The 14244-nt window shown below is 41.1% G+C and overlaps 1 protein-coding gene across 4 annotated transcripts in view; it reads left to right on the top strand.

Annotated features, from left to right (window-relative positions):
- The window catches only part of Ap4s1 (adaptor related protein complex 4 sigma 1 subunit), a 38027-nt gene that overhangs the window by 7550 nt on the left and 16233 nt on the right, over positions 1-14244 (top strand). The window contains exon 2 of one of the 4 annotated variants that reach the window (XM_023721816.1): positions 12642-12677. The exons of the other annotated variants lie outside the window; for them this stretch is intronic. The gene's annotated coding sequence lies outside the window, so the exon portion shown is untranslated. The remainder of the gene's footprint in view (positions 1-12641; positions 12678-14244) is intronic. 4 annotated transcript variants of the gene reach the window in all.

Here is a 14244-nt window from a genome sequence, read left to right as displayed (position 1 = left end):
CTCTTGTGTAATAGCTTTAATCTCCTGTTTGCTGTTTTAGCATTTGTTGCTGTAGTTTATTGTGAAATTTTAAAAAGCTTTTGGGCAAAAGGCAGAAAAAAAGGACACTAACAAAAAAACAAACAAACAAACAAAAAACCAAATAGGACACTTACAAAGTCTTATTCTACCCTGACATCTAATCTGAACAAGAATTCAGATACTTGTCAGAAACCTGGTTTGTTGGCATTTGCCTCGTATATATTTTTTTTTTTTTTTGTAAGTGGAAAGGAAGGTCAGCTGAACTCTCTGAAAGAACAAAATAGACTTAAGAATTTTGCAAGTATTAGATTTAACCACAAATATAAAACACTATCCACTGTAACAGTTGAGCTTTACTGTCTTATATTTTCATGTTATCAGATTGGCCCTCTTCTTGGGAATTTTAGGCTCCATGTTGATATCAAGGGAAGTGACTAATCTGTCAGAATTGTGCCTTTTGGGCTGGGGAGAGAGCTCAGTTGAATAAGTGCTTGCCCAAGCACAAGGGCCTGAGTTCAATCCCCAGCTCTGAGAAAAATAAATAAATAAATAAATAAATAACACTTTTAAAAAAAATTGTGCCTTTTGATGTATTCCTGGCCAAGGCAGAAACTGCCAAAACATACATTTTAGCTAGGAAAAGCTTTTGTATAGAGTACAACTGATCAGAGCTCAATTTACATTAGTGAATGGGGAGTGAATTTTGCATTCAAGGTCTTGTTATAGCCATCGCTGAGTCTTGAGGAAGACTCAGAGATAATGGTATTAAATGAGAACATGCACACACACCAAAGCCATACTGAAATTGGGCCCTTCCTCCACCATTTTTTTTTTTTTTTCAGAACCAGGGATTGAACTCAGACCCTTGCGCTTTCCAGGGAAGTGCTTATTCCACTGAGCCATCTCCCCGGCTCCATACCTGTTTGTTGTTTTGTTTTTTTTTTTTTTGAGGAACCGGGGATTGAACTCTGAGGCCCTTGCACTTGCCAGAGAAGTGCCTATTCCACTGAGCCATCTCCCTGGCCCCCCTCCACCATTTTTTAAAGTGTATTTGGTACAGGGTCTCACTACACAGCTTGGACTCGTAGTGATCCTGTTTTCAGCCTCCCCAGCACTGGGATTATAGGCCTTCACCACTATGCTTGGTCTCCACCATTTTATTGAGTGACATTTGTCAAGTATGTTTTTACATCTATAGAGTGAAGAAGAATAGGCCAACTCTTAGGGCTATTAGGAGAACTAAAAAAAAAGTAGGCAAAGCGTTCCAGACAGTACCTGAGGGGCCAGGGGTATGTTCCAGTGGCATAAGTATCTGTCTGGTAAGCTAAAAAAAAAAAAAAAAAAAAAAAAAAAAAAAAAAAACACCAGTACCTGACAGCTACTAAGCTCTGTGGAAATGTCATCCTCTCATCCTGAGTTGGTGAATTCAGTTGTTATATGAACACGATCTACAGAATTTGGGAGTATTTGTCTTATTTCTTTAATCATGTATTTATATCAGTATACAGCCATGTATATATTTCATGTTTTGAATTATAATCTACTATTATATTTTAAATTGTTCTAGATTTGTCAAGATATAATTTACAAACTACAATTCTATCACTCAAACTCAAATTCTATAATTCACTGGCTATTCTGTCCCCACATATTCTGCAAATATCCCTACTACCCTTCACTGCTTAGAAATCACCCTTTAAACCCCTACTCCCTCAGCCTGAATTGACTTTCTCTTTCTTCAGATTGGCCTATTCTGTATAGTTGATGCAAATGTAGTTATATGATCTGTCGTAACTTTGTGACTGGCTTCTTTCATTTAGCAAAACGTTTTCAAGATTCATCTGTCTGGTCTATTTTCAATCTTAATTTAGATGTTCCTTTTACATAGTTGTAATCCATGTGAATATAGACTTTGGTGTTCTGATTTTGTGACTTAACATTATGCATTTTATGTGCATTTTTCCACGCTTTGCAGTCTGCATGTATACCCTGCACTGAGGATTGAACCCAGGGAGGAATGAGCTACATGCCTAGCCTTTTTAAGGTTTTATTTTATTTTATTTGAAACAGGGTCTCGCTGTGTAGCCCAGGCTATACTAAAACTCTAAACAATTCTTCTGTCTGCCTCCGATCACTGGGATTACAGGCACCACCACCACCACCACTACATTTCACTATTGAACTACATCATCAGTCCATTCCATTTTTTATGTAGAGACAGGGTCTTGCTAAATTTCCCAGGCATGACTAGAATTTTCAGTCTGCCCTTTTCAGGCTTCCCAAGTGCTGGGATTACAGGTAAAAACCACCACACTGTGCTCTTGGTGATACTAAGGATTGAATGCTGGGCCTCACACACACTAGACAAGTGCTCTACCACTGTGCCACATCCTAGCTGATATATATAGATTTTTTTTTTAATTTTATTTTATTTATTTATGTGTGTGTGTGTGTGTGTGTGTGTGGCCAGCTCAGCCCACCAGGGGGCGGGCCTGGCTGGCATGTGGTGCTGGGGATTGAACCGCGGTCCCTTTGCTTTGCTAAACTTGTTCTAAATAGGTGCTTTAGACCACTGAGCCATCTCACCAGCCCCCTATATATAGATTTTTAATTACACCTTAGGATAAATTCTCAAGATTGAAACTATGAGAAATTGTCACCATGCCAGAAGGATGTGAAGGGTATGGGAAAATTGAATGTAATGTAGCCTACATGGGATCATACTGCAGAAAAAGGAAATTAGATGAAGAGTAAAGAAAGCTGAATAAAATGTGGACTTAATAATGTATCAGTACTGGTTTATAAATTACAACAAATTTATTGTGCTGGTGCAATATGGACAATAATAGAATGATAGTGGAAATAATAATAGTGGAGGACCCTGGGTATGGAGCACATGGGAAGCCGGAGGGGGGGGGGAGCTTTTGGTATTATTGTTGCAATTTTTCCATAATCCAAAAACTGTGGTAACTAATAAGATCTATTAATATGTTTTTTTCAAAGTAGGCCTCAAATAACATTTCCCCACAATATTTCATTACAAGTGATTCTCAATATAAGAGTTGAGGGCTGGCTAGATAGCTCAGCAGACTAAAGCGCCTGCTTAGGCAAGTTTAGGCAAGTGCAGGAGTTTGATCCCAGCACCACATGCTGTGCAGCCCCACCCCCAGGGTGGGCTGAGCTGGTCACAGAGTATAGGCAAAGTGGCATATGCCTATAATCCCAGAGCTGGGAAGGCTGAAAACAGGAGGATCACTGTGAGTCCGAGCTGGGTAGTGAGACCCTATAACAACCAAATACATTTTAAAAAAGAGAGAGAGAGAGTTGAAAGAATTTTACAGTGAATTCCCGTATGTTCACCACCTGGATTCTACCATCAACATTTACTACCCTTGCTTTACGGGCTGGGGAGATAGCTCATGAGTCCGAGCTGGGTAGTGAGACTCTATAACAACCAAATACATTTTTAAAAAAAGAGAAAGAGAGAGAGTTGAAAGAATTTTACAGTGAATTCCCGTATGTTCGCCACCTGGATTCTACCATCAACATTTACTACCCTTGCTTTATGGGCTGGGGAGATAGCTCAGTAGAATAAGCACTTGCCTGGCAAGCTCAAGGTCCTGAGTTCAGTCCCCAGTACCACAAAAAACAATTAAAAAAAAAAATTTACTACCCTTGCTTTATTGTCTAGTCACCTGTCTAACTCTCTATCCATCTGTTAATTTATCTTAGGTTTTTTAATGTTTTGTCAAAGTAGATTAGTATAGTTCCTCCAAATAATTCAACATAAATATCATTACTTTGTTTTAGTTTTTTATATAAAACTTACATATAATAAAAATGTTTGCTAAGTTTGGACATATCCATATATCTGTTTATCAGAACTTTACAACTGAATTTTTTTTCTGGTTGCATGGGAATTAAAACCCAGCCCTTTGCTCTGAGCTACATCTTCAGCAGCTTTCTATTTTATATTTTGAAACATGGTCTTGCTAAATCACTAAGTTGCCTGGGCTGGGCTCAAGCTTATGACCCCCCTCCCCACAGTGTTTTCATTACAGTCATATGCCACCATGCCCTGTACAATGGCACATTTTACAAAGACAAATGCCACTTAAAAAAAAAAAACAAAAAACAGAAAACAAAAACCAAGCCAGGCATGTTGGAACACACTTACAATCCCAGTACTGAGGAGACAGAGGCAGGAGAAGCTGTATGAATTTTAGGCCAGCCTGGGCTCCATAGTGGGTTCAAGGCCAGCCGGAACTGCATCGTAAGACCCTGATTTAAACAAAAAAGAAAAAAAAGAGAGGTTGGGGAGATATCTAGGCAGTCTAAGCACCTGCCTGGCAAGTGCAAGGACCCAGGTTCAATCTCCAGAACCCAAACCGGGTGTGGTGGTGCACACCTGTAATCCCATTGCTGGGGAGGCTGAGACAGGAGGATCACTATAAGTGGAGCTGCTAGCAAGATCCTGTACCAAATAAATAAATAAATAAATAAATAGAAAGATAGATTAAAAAACAACTACAACGTGTACCACATGCAGCAGAGTGAGCAGAGAACTTTTGTTTCAAATATATACCTACTTAGACCCTGGATCACAATGTAAACTCTCTCTTACAGCCATGTTAAAAAAAAATCTAAATTGCTGGGGATATAGCTCAGTGTTTTAAGCGACTGCCTGGCAAGCACAAGGTCCTGAGTTCAATTTCCAGTATGGGAAAATAAAATCTAAATTACAATTTTATTTATTTATTTTTTTTGGTGGAACCTGGGATTGAACTCAGGCCCTTGTGCTTGCCAGGGAAGTGCTTATTCCACTGAGCCATCTTCCCGGCCCCTAAATTACAATTTTAGTAGAGGATCATAACATGTGATCTAATAATGGTTACATTGTTTATAGACGGGGTAATCAGCTCTTATACTTAAAATATGACTGGGATAGGCAGGAAAGGCCTTTCCTTCATGCAGAAGCAAAAGACAATGTATTCTGATGGCATTGGCAAATGCCTTAGCACTGGGTGCACACCCTGTTCTAAAAATGTTACATATGCTAATTCCCTTAATTCTCACAGTTCAGGAGATAGAATATTATTCCCATTGTACAGAAAACTAAGCTCAAGAAGATTAAGTGTCTTGCTCAGGGTCTCAGGGCTAGAAAATGATAGAACCAAATCGTCCATCCTTAATTACTTTTTTTTTAATTTTTATTTTTTGGTGGAACCGGGGATTGAACTCAGGCCCTTGCACTTGCCAGGGAAGCGTTTATTCCACTGAGCCATCTTCCCAGCCCCAGTCCCTAGTTACTATTCATTTTCCATTGTGATCAAGCCCAGGGACAACTCTACCAGTAAACTACATCCTAATCTCCTGCCTTCCATTTTTTGTTTTGAAATAAATCTTGCTAACTTGCCCAGGCTGGCCTTGAACTTGGAATCATCTTTCCTTTGCCTCCCAGAGCTGGTTTACAGATCTGTGCCGCCATGCTTGGCCCACTTCACACTGTTGATTATTACAGTGTATTAGTACTACGCACCTAATTAGTACTCATTTTCTAGATTGAGATTTGCTTTTTAACATGGAAAATGTTATTTAAATCATTTTTCAGATGAGAAAAAGAAAATGTTTTTTTTTCTGATACTTGTGTATGGGTGCAGTTAGCGGTGTGTGTTACAATATTAAGTTGTGAGGTACCTGGAAAGCATTAAGAGCTTTAAGATATTCAATATCACTCTCAGGCTGAGTGCAGAGGTGTGTGCCTGAAACCCCAGCCCTGAGGGAGGCTGAGGCAGGAGGAGCGACAGTTAGAGTCCCTAGGGATGTAGTCTAGTGGGTGACTGCCCCTGGGTTCAGTCTCTAGTACTGTAAAATAATATATATTATTTGCTAAGTTCCTGGAAAAATGAATATTTAAGTTTATTTTTTATTTTATTTTTTTACATTTATTTATTGTGTGTGTGTGTGTGTGTGTGGCCAGCTCAGCCCACCAGGGGGCGGGGCTGGCTGGCATGTGGTGCTGGGGATTGAACCGCGGTCCCTGTGCTCTGCTTAGCTTAGCTTGTTCCAAGTAGGTGCTCCAGACCACTGAGCCATCTCACCAGCCCCAATATTTAAGTTTAATTTGGGGCCTTGGAACCAATTATTAGGGTTTCCATTATTTCCTTATTATTTCATTATTTCCAAATATAAAAAAATGTTTACTTCTCAAAATTTTCAGTGTTCAAACACAAATTTGGAGAATTGAGTTCAACAACCAAGATATAACGATATGTGTACTGTGAATAGCTACTACAAAGACAACAATATGCAATGTATTGATTGTTGAAACTGCCCTACTAACCTGTTTTGAAACTGTCTCATGGTATTTATTTCTCAATAAAATTAATTTAAAAAGAAAATAAATAAAAAATAAAAAAGGAAAAAAAAGATATAACAATATGTATGATCATTTTCACTTTTAGAAACTATATAGTCCATGTTTTCTTTTTCTTTCCTTTTTTTTTTTTTTTCCTCTGTAGTTGAACCCAGGACCTTTGTACTGGGTTGCTCCTTGGCCCTTTCTGGCTATTATTTTTGAGACAGCATTTTCCTAACTGACTAAGTTGCTCTGCCTCGGCTGGGGCTGGAATTTCTGATCCTTCTTCCTCAGCCTCCCAGAGTGCTGGAATTTTACTGGCATATGCCACCACACTTGGCTACTGAACTTTTCTTCTGGTGATATACTTGATGTTTTTGTGAAGCAGCATGAGAAAAGAGAATATTGACTTGATCATTATCAAAGCTACCTGAAGTTAATACTTATTAAACCTAACCGAACACTTAATGACCCTAATACACTGAGCAAGGCAGGAAGGTGAAATGATAAACACAGCATCATGAGTCAAGAGAGCAGAATTTGGGATTTCACTCTGCATCTCGGATTACCAGTTTTTCTGTCTGCAAAATAAAGAGCGTCCACATCAGGGATGACACACCTCAGGTGCATAGTTGCCACGCCCTGCTTCCTCACCCACGCCCCACGGTAATCATTCGCACCACCCTTCTGTTTTGAACCTCGATGCAGCTCTGGAATCCTTCCCAAAGCACCTGGTCCACTTAGTCACAGCTGACACCCAAGTTGGAATCTATTTGCTATCGTTATATGTGATAATCTATAGTCTTCCAGTTCTAATTCCCAAATTCAGAAGTATGAAACACCCCGTTTAGAATGTCCTTAGGTCCTTTCCGTATCTCTTCTCTGGATATTAAGTTTGTATCATGTAGAATCCTGGGACATGGATGTGCTTATATCCTTCTGTGACTTCATCAGCCTCCCCAGTGTTGGCCTTTGAATCATTTCATGCCAACCTAAGGACAGTTGTTTGATTTATGTACCTTTCCTGTTGGGGTTCTCTAGATTTCTTGATGTGGGCTTCTTTGTGCCCTTTGTATGCTGGTGCTTTCCCCAGTAAAGTTTCTTTTCTTTATTCTTCCTTGTTTTTCATTCACATCCACACAAGCTTTTGAATGTGGAATCGCCTGATTTCCTGGCTGTCAGAACACTTCCCCACCCTTGTGTGTTCTTGAATACAAAAAGTTAATAAGCAGGAAGTTTGTACCTGCTCATTGGCTTCCCAGCCTTTGTCTAAGCCTGGTCTTATTGTCTTACCTCAGTCTGTGGATCATTTGATTCCCAAACAGGATGGGTGCTCATATGTTCATCTTCAGTTCTCAAGTACTTGTCTGTTTTGTTTCCACATTGTTTATTTTGGCATTGTATATTTGACAGTAGAAATAGCTTATAGTTGTGCTTCTCCACTTTATTCCTCCAGTGTAATCCTACAATTGTAAATTGTGTAATTATTTATGAGCATGCAAAAAGAAAAAAACAAGATGCATTCAAGTCTCTAGATGCTTTGGGCTACTCTGTTGAAAACTTGCATCCTAATGAGTATTCAACATGTCCTTGTTTGCCATACTTGCTGTTGAAGTCAGTGAGAAGGAATGTCCTGCTTGCAAGGTGGAAATGATTCGAGTCGTGCCTGTGTCTCCCCCGTGTCTCTGTGGGATCTTTTCACTTCTCATTTTACATTACGGCAGCCTGGGACAGACACTTAAAGACAAAGGAGAGCCTATGGGTATCTGTAAGACTGTTTTTTCCTTTACCCGAGAGCTGAAATCCAAGAAATATGATTGCAATTCCTGATTACCCTAAAGTTGTTCCTCCTCTTCCTCTTTCTTTTTCTTGTCTTGAGATAAGATCTCACGCTGTAGTCTAGTCAGCCTTGATCCCATGAAGTAGGCGGTCTGGCCTCAGGAGCCTCAGCCTCCCAAGTGCTGGGATTCCAGCACCACCCCGACCAACCACCAGAAGCCTCTTCTAAATAACTAACTTTGCTGAAAGGGGATGAAAAAAAGAAAGACTGGTAATCTTAACTTTCTAGTTACCTGCTGTAATTTACTGGCAATAATTTGTAAGGAGAATAAAAGGCATAACACTTAATGCCAGATGACTACACAGAGGGCAGAGTGTGTTGCAATCTCACCCATTGCAGGGAGCTTATCTTCCTGGAAAAGGCAGCGAGTGACCGCAGGCCTCTCCCGTGGGCCAGCTGTTGTAGCCCTGGCTGAGCTGGCCTCGATAACATCCTGTTCTGTACAGTGAGTGAGCGCCGCAACCCCAAGTGGTCGCCTACTGGACTTGGCTCTTCCTAACAGTGTTTGGAATTGTGAGGTGGCAACCCCTCTGATAGGGTTTAGGAACTACGTGATCTGGAGAACAGCAGCAATAACATCAAACTTAGTCCATGTATTATCCCATCTTGCTTCTGGTCGCCACAAGAATAATAATAATCAGGACCAGCCAAATAGCTCGTGGATGAAAGCACCTGCAAGGAGGCACAGGGCTGCCGTGCAGGCCCAGTTCCCGGGGCACACTGCGAAGGCGGTTGAGCCTGGGCATGGTGGTGCACGCCTGTAATCCCAGCTTGGGAGGCTGTAACAGGCGGATCACGAGTCTGATCTAGTCTGAACACCCTATAGACCCTTTCCTAAAATACAAAAACAAAAAAATGAATAAATAAATACATGTCAAATTTTATTTATATATTTATTTTTGAACTCACAGTGATCCTCTCACTTCAGCCTCCCAGAATGTGCTGGGATTACAAGTGAGTGCCACCATGCCTTGCAAAACACATATTTTTAAAAACCTGAAATTGGAGCCGGGGAGATGGCTCAGTGAAATAAGTGCTTCCTTGGCAAGCGCAAGGGCCTGAGTTCAATCCCCGGTTCTGCCAAAAATAAAAAAAATAAAATAAAAACCTGAAATCATATTCATTAATGTAGCTTATAATATTGAAAAGTAGGAAACAACTTAAATATTAAAACATATGAATTGAGGTAAATAAATGATGGGATTCATGAGTGCTCTCACAACTTCATTAGACCTGCTTAATCTATTCATAAGACATTAAATGACAACAGATGTTATCAAAGAATATAAATGGTATAGCATTATAGTTGCTTTTAAAGACATAAATATACATTGTATATATGATACCATGTATCATATATGTATCATATATATATATATGTATATATATATATATATATATATATTTTTTTTTTTTTTTTTTTTTTTTTTTTCGGAACTGGGAATTGAACTCAGGCCTTTGCACTTGCCAGGGAAGCGCTTATTCTACTGAGCCATCTCCCCAGCCTCCACGTAACTATATTAATCAATGGTTATCTTGTGTTTGGGAAAAAGATTTGGGGATACTTTTTTCTTCTGTTTTTCTTTCATTTGAGCACATTTCTGGTATTTTTGTGACAATAAAAATAGCCTGGCAGGACATGTGGTGCATACCTATAATCCCAGGACTTGGGAGGAGGATTGCTGATTTTGAGGCCACCTTAGGCTACACAGTGAGTTCAAGGCCAGCCTGAACTACATAGTGAGACCCTGTCTCAAAAAAATAAAAAAGCCAAAATTGTGTATCGTTCAACTGAAAAAAGAAAAGCACAACTTTCCTCAGCCAGGACAGATACAAAAAACAGGAATAAGAGTCATGAACAGGGGGCCGGGGAGATGGCTCAGTGGAATAAGCGCTTCCCTGGCAAGTGCAAAGGTCCTGAGTTCAATCCCCGGTTCCACCAAAAAAAAATAAAGAACAAGACCGACCGTCAGGTAAACAATGGCCTCCATGGGAGGCATTTTCTTCCCACAATGGAGCCAGGCTCCAGTTGTCTCCTAATGGACAAAGAACCCAGGTCCAGCAAACTGCACCTTCTCTCCACATCTACAGTACCAAGAGACAACAGAGTCACCACTGGGCAAGTCTCACCTGGGTTGGGCAGGAGAAGAGACAAAGGCACTGAAAAGCTGACCATGAGACACACTGACCAGGTCAGGTAGCATCTGCTAGTGGAGCCATAGTCCCCAGGGAAACAGGTGTGACGGGAAGGTGATAACTTCTGAGAGACAAGAATGGCCACAAGTACTTCTAGCCCAAAGTGAGCCGGTTCCAGATGAGACAGTCTAATCTAGAACTCCAGGGGAAGAAAAAGTGAAGGCCTCCTCACAGAGAAAAGTTGAGCAGAACTCCTGTAGCTGAAATAGGAATCCATGCTCAAAGGCATATTTAAGATGGTCCAGATCCCAGGAAGAATGGTATCCAGATGTGACAGGAGCCAAGGGGAAAAGGATGTCTCTCCTCATAGTGTGTGTCAGCGCAGCCAGTCATAATGTAGTAGATAATTCTCTCATCGGTATAGGCCTGGACTTGTATGGCTTCTTTGGCTTCTGAGGCCCTTGTTCCAGCTTCTGCAATTGCAAATGAAAGAGCAGCTACCATGTTGTCTTCCACTCAGGGGCTCCTGGATGGGCTGCCTGGGAACTGATGTAAATGGAAACATCCCATGTTTCTCCTGCTGCAGCCCTGGCTCTCCTCAGCTTTTGATGATATAGGACCTCCAAATGACACAAGAGAAATACTGTAGCTCCCAACCTGCTAGGTGTCCAGTACGCCGAGTTCATGTTCCCCAAAATCAAAGAATGAATTCTGAGGATCAAGGGAAGTTTAGAGATTTTGTTGAGGGAGAGACAGCTCCTATCTGAAAGAGATGGAGTGGGACTAAAAAGTGAGTTGCAAAGAGGACACTTCTCAAAGGAAGTTTTATAGACCAAAATCATGAATTTGGCACAACATGAATCAAAATTACAAGCAACCAATAAGATGATAAGTATAGCTGCTTAGATAATTTTATTCCAGTATGGAAGCAGGTCATGTAGCAAATGTACATAGAACAAAGAACTTTTCAGGAAGTGGCGGATCTAAGGATCTTGGTCACCCACTGAGTGACTGATGTCAATCTAGGCTTTCTTTCTTTCTTTTTTTTTTTTTTGGTGGAACCAGGGATTGAACTCAGGCCCTTGCATTTGCCAGGGAAATGCTTATTCCACTGAGCCATCTCCCCAGCCCCCAATCTAGGCTTTTTTGAAGAAGGTATTACCATTTATCCCTTAGGGAACCATGCAGGCCTGGTCATTACCTTGAGTCCTGGCCTCCAACAGGTGCTCCTCTGGTCACAGTTGTAATGTGTTTTCATGTGTTGTATTGACTTTCATGAGGGTCCAGCCCTGTCTGACTGCCTATAATATTTCTACCTAACTCAGCTGTTTCTAACACTGACTGTATGAGTGACCCTGCAGGAGTCAGTGTCCACTGCCTCTGGTGGTCTTGGCTCTGTGCTTTAAGAACTTCCTTTCTTCCCTCACTTCAGAAAGGTGTCAGGATACCTCCTCTCTTAACCAAGATGCAACAGGAGTAGCCAGCGCAGGACCAAATCTGACAGCAGACTGAGAGGGCCTGGAGCAGGAAACATGGGAAGTGCTGGGTGGTCCGAACCTTCCAGCCCCCTCATTCTAGCCCTCAAACACCTTGTCATCCTTGCCACTTTTGGAAGCCATTCTGGAAGTCCTCTTTCATGAATGTCTTTAAAGGTGTGACCAAATTCGGGGAGTGCGTTGCAGAGCACCATCTAACAGAAAGGCAGCTACCAGAGACATCACAGTGTGTCCTCGTCCACCTTACTCATTGGATCTGGCACCAGGGAATTTCTGTCTTCCCCAAAGTCAAAAAGACCATGCATGCAAAATGTTTTCAGTTGATTCCGGACGTCAGGGCAGCCACCTCAGTGCACCTAAAGACACTCATGGGGAAGGACCTCCAGAATGACTTCAGAAAATGGCAAGAATGGTGGGATACATGTGTTTGAAATGAAGGGGAATGTTTTGAGGGAGATTAATGGCCCTGTGTGCATATTTATTTATTTTGTTTATTTTAAATTTAAACTCAGTATTGCCAGGCGTGGTAGCAAACTCCTGTACTACCAGCACTTAGGAGGCTGAGGCAAGAGGATCCTTCCAAGTTCAAGGCCAGCCTGGGCTACAAAGTGAGCTCAAGGCCAACCTGAACTGCATAGTAAGACCCTGTCTCAAAAAGACAAAAACAAAAAACCTCAGTATTTTCTGGTCATGCATCCTACAGTTCTTTCACGCAATGTGCATATTTCAGTAGAGGTTAGTTTATCATGGAGTCGGAACTCTTTTTTTCTTTCTTTTTTTTTTTGTGCAGAACCAGAGATTGAACTCAGGCCCTTGCACTTGCCAGGCAAGTGCTTATTCTACTGAGCTATCTCCCCAGCCCCTCTTTTTTTCTTTTTGCTGTACTGATGGCTGTACCCAGAGCCTGCACACTGAGCTACATCCCCAATCTTTCTTACAAATTTTATAAATGACACAGAGTCTTGCTGAGTCTCCTCCCTGAAATCTGAAGTCTTCCTGTCTCAGCCTCCTAGAGTACTGGGACTTGACCAATACAAATGCCTCATGAAAAATATGACACTTTATGTTTAAAGAAACTGTGAAGTTAAGTCATCTTCTCTCTTATGTTCTGACAGCTGGGTCCTCTGCAGACTGACTCTTAGCAGACATTTTTCAACCACTGTTAAGACTAAATGCTCACCTGGGCTGAGGCAGCCTTGCAGTGCTGCTGTATTTCTTTTGCAGTCTCCTAGGCAGTACGCTCGGAAACTGAGCTCTGTAATTGCAGCTGCTAAAAGTGACAGCTAACATTTGTGAGCAAGTAGTAATTACATGTCAAAATTAGACTTTTCCAAAGAATTCAGATTGATCTGTATGCCACATTCATTTTATAACATTTCACTCATTTACTCTAGATATAAATATAGTGTATCTTACATGTGCCAGACAGTAATAAAGTGACTGGAAAGATTAAAACAAATTCAAGAAGTCCATTTCTTTTCAAGGGACTTTATGAATGATCCCATTGCACTCAGGAGTCTCAGCCTGGACCCCTGGATAAATATCAGGAAATCTGTGGATGCTCAGAGACTGTTTTATAACATTTCAGTACATAATTTTTTTTTTTTTTTTTTGTGTGTGTGTGTGTGTGTGTGTCCAGCTCAGCCCACCAGGGGGTGGGGCTGGCTGGCATGTGGTGCTGGGGATCGAACCGCGGTCCCTGTGCTTCGCCAAGCTTGCTCCAAGTAGGTGCTCTAGACCACTGAGCCATCTCACCAGCCCCCTCAGTACATAACTTTTTGTATTGCATTTTCCTGGAAAAGTTCTTTACCTTCCCTTGTGTTCTTAGGAGTCTGTATTCTGGCTTAAATGCATTTATATTATACAAGAATACACCATAGTTTATGTATTGCCCTTATAGCATATGGTAAGAATTCACTTGGAATTTATAAAGTAATACATAAATAGTAATGCCTGACATAGGAAAAAATGAAGCTAACCCTGTTTTATGGCTAGCAAGACCATCAGAAGTAATTAACTTCAGTATACTAGGAAAAGAACTCAAATATTCTTACCCTATAATGTCCCCAATATTGCCCTGTAACTGTCATGTCCCCCTAGTAGGATGTATGGAGAAGGGCACTTCACTTTTACGGCTTTTCCCCCCCAATCTAAGGTCTAATCATAAGAAAAACATTAGGCAAAGCTATGTTAGGGGACATTCTACAGAACACCTGGCCACTACCTTCAAGACTGTCATAGTCATGCCAGTTGCTGCTGTGCTGTCTCTCGGGTAGATGGTTATTCAAAAAGAATGAGGTCAGGGGCCAGGGAAGTGGCTCAGTAGAATAAGCGCTTGCCTGGCAAGCACAAGGGCCTGCGTTCAACCCCTGGTTCCGCAAAAAAAAAAAAAA

Source organism: Octodon degus, unplaced genomic scaffold (genome assembly GCF_000260255.1).
Source record: "Octodon degus isolate 3935 unplaced genomic scaffold, OctDeg1.0 scaffold00086, whole genome shotgun sequence".
Taxonomy (NCBI): domain Eukaryota; kingdom Metazoa; phylum Chordata; class Mammalia; order Rodentia; family Octodontidae; genus Octodon; species Octodon degus.
Note: the sequence above shows the minus strand (reverse complement) of the source record. Positions and strands in the feature narration are given on the sequence as shown.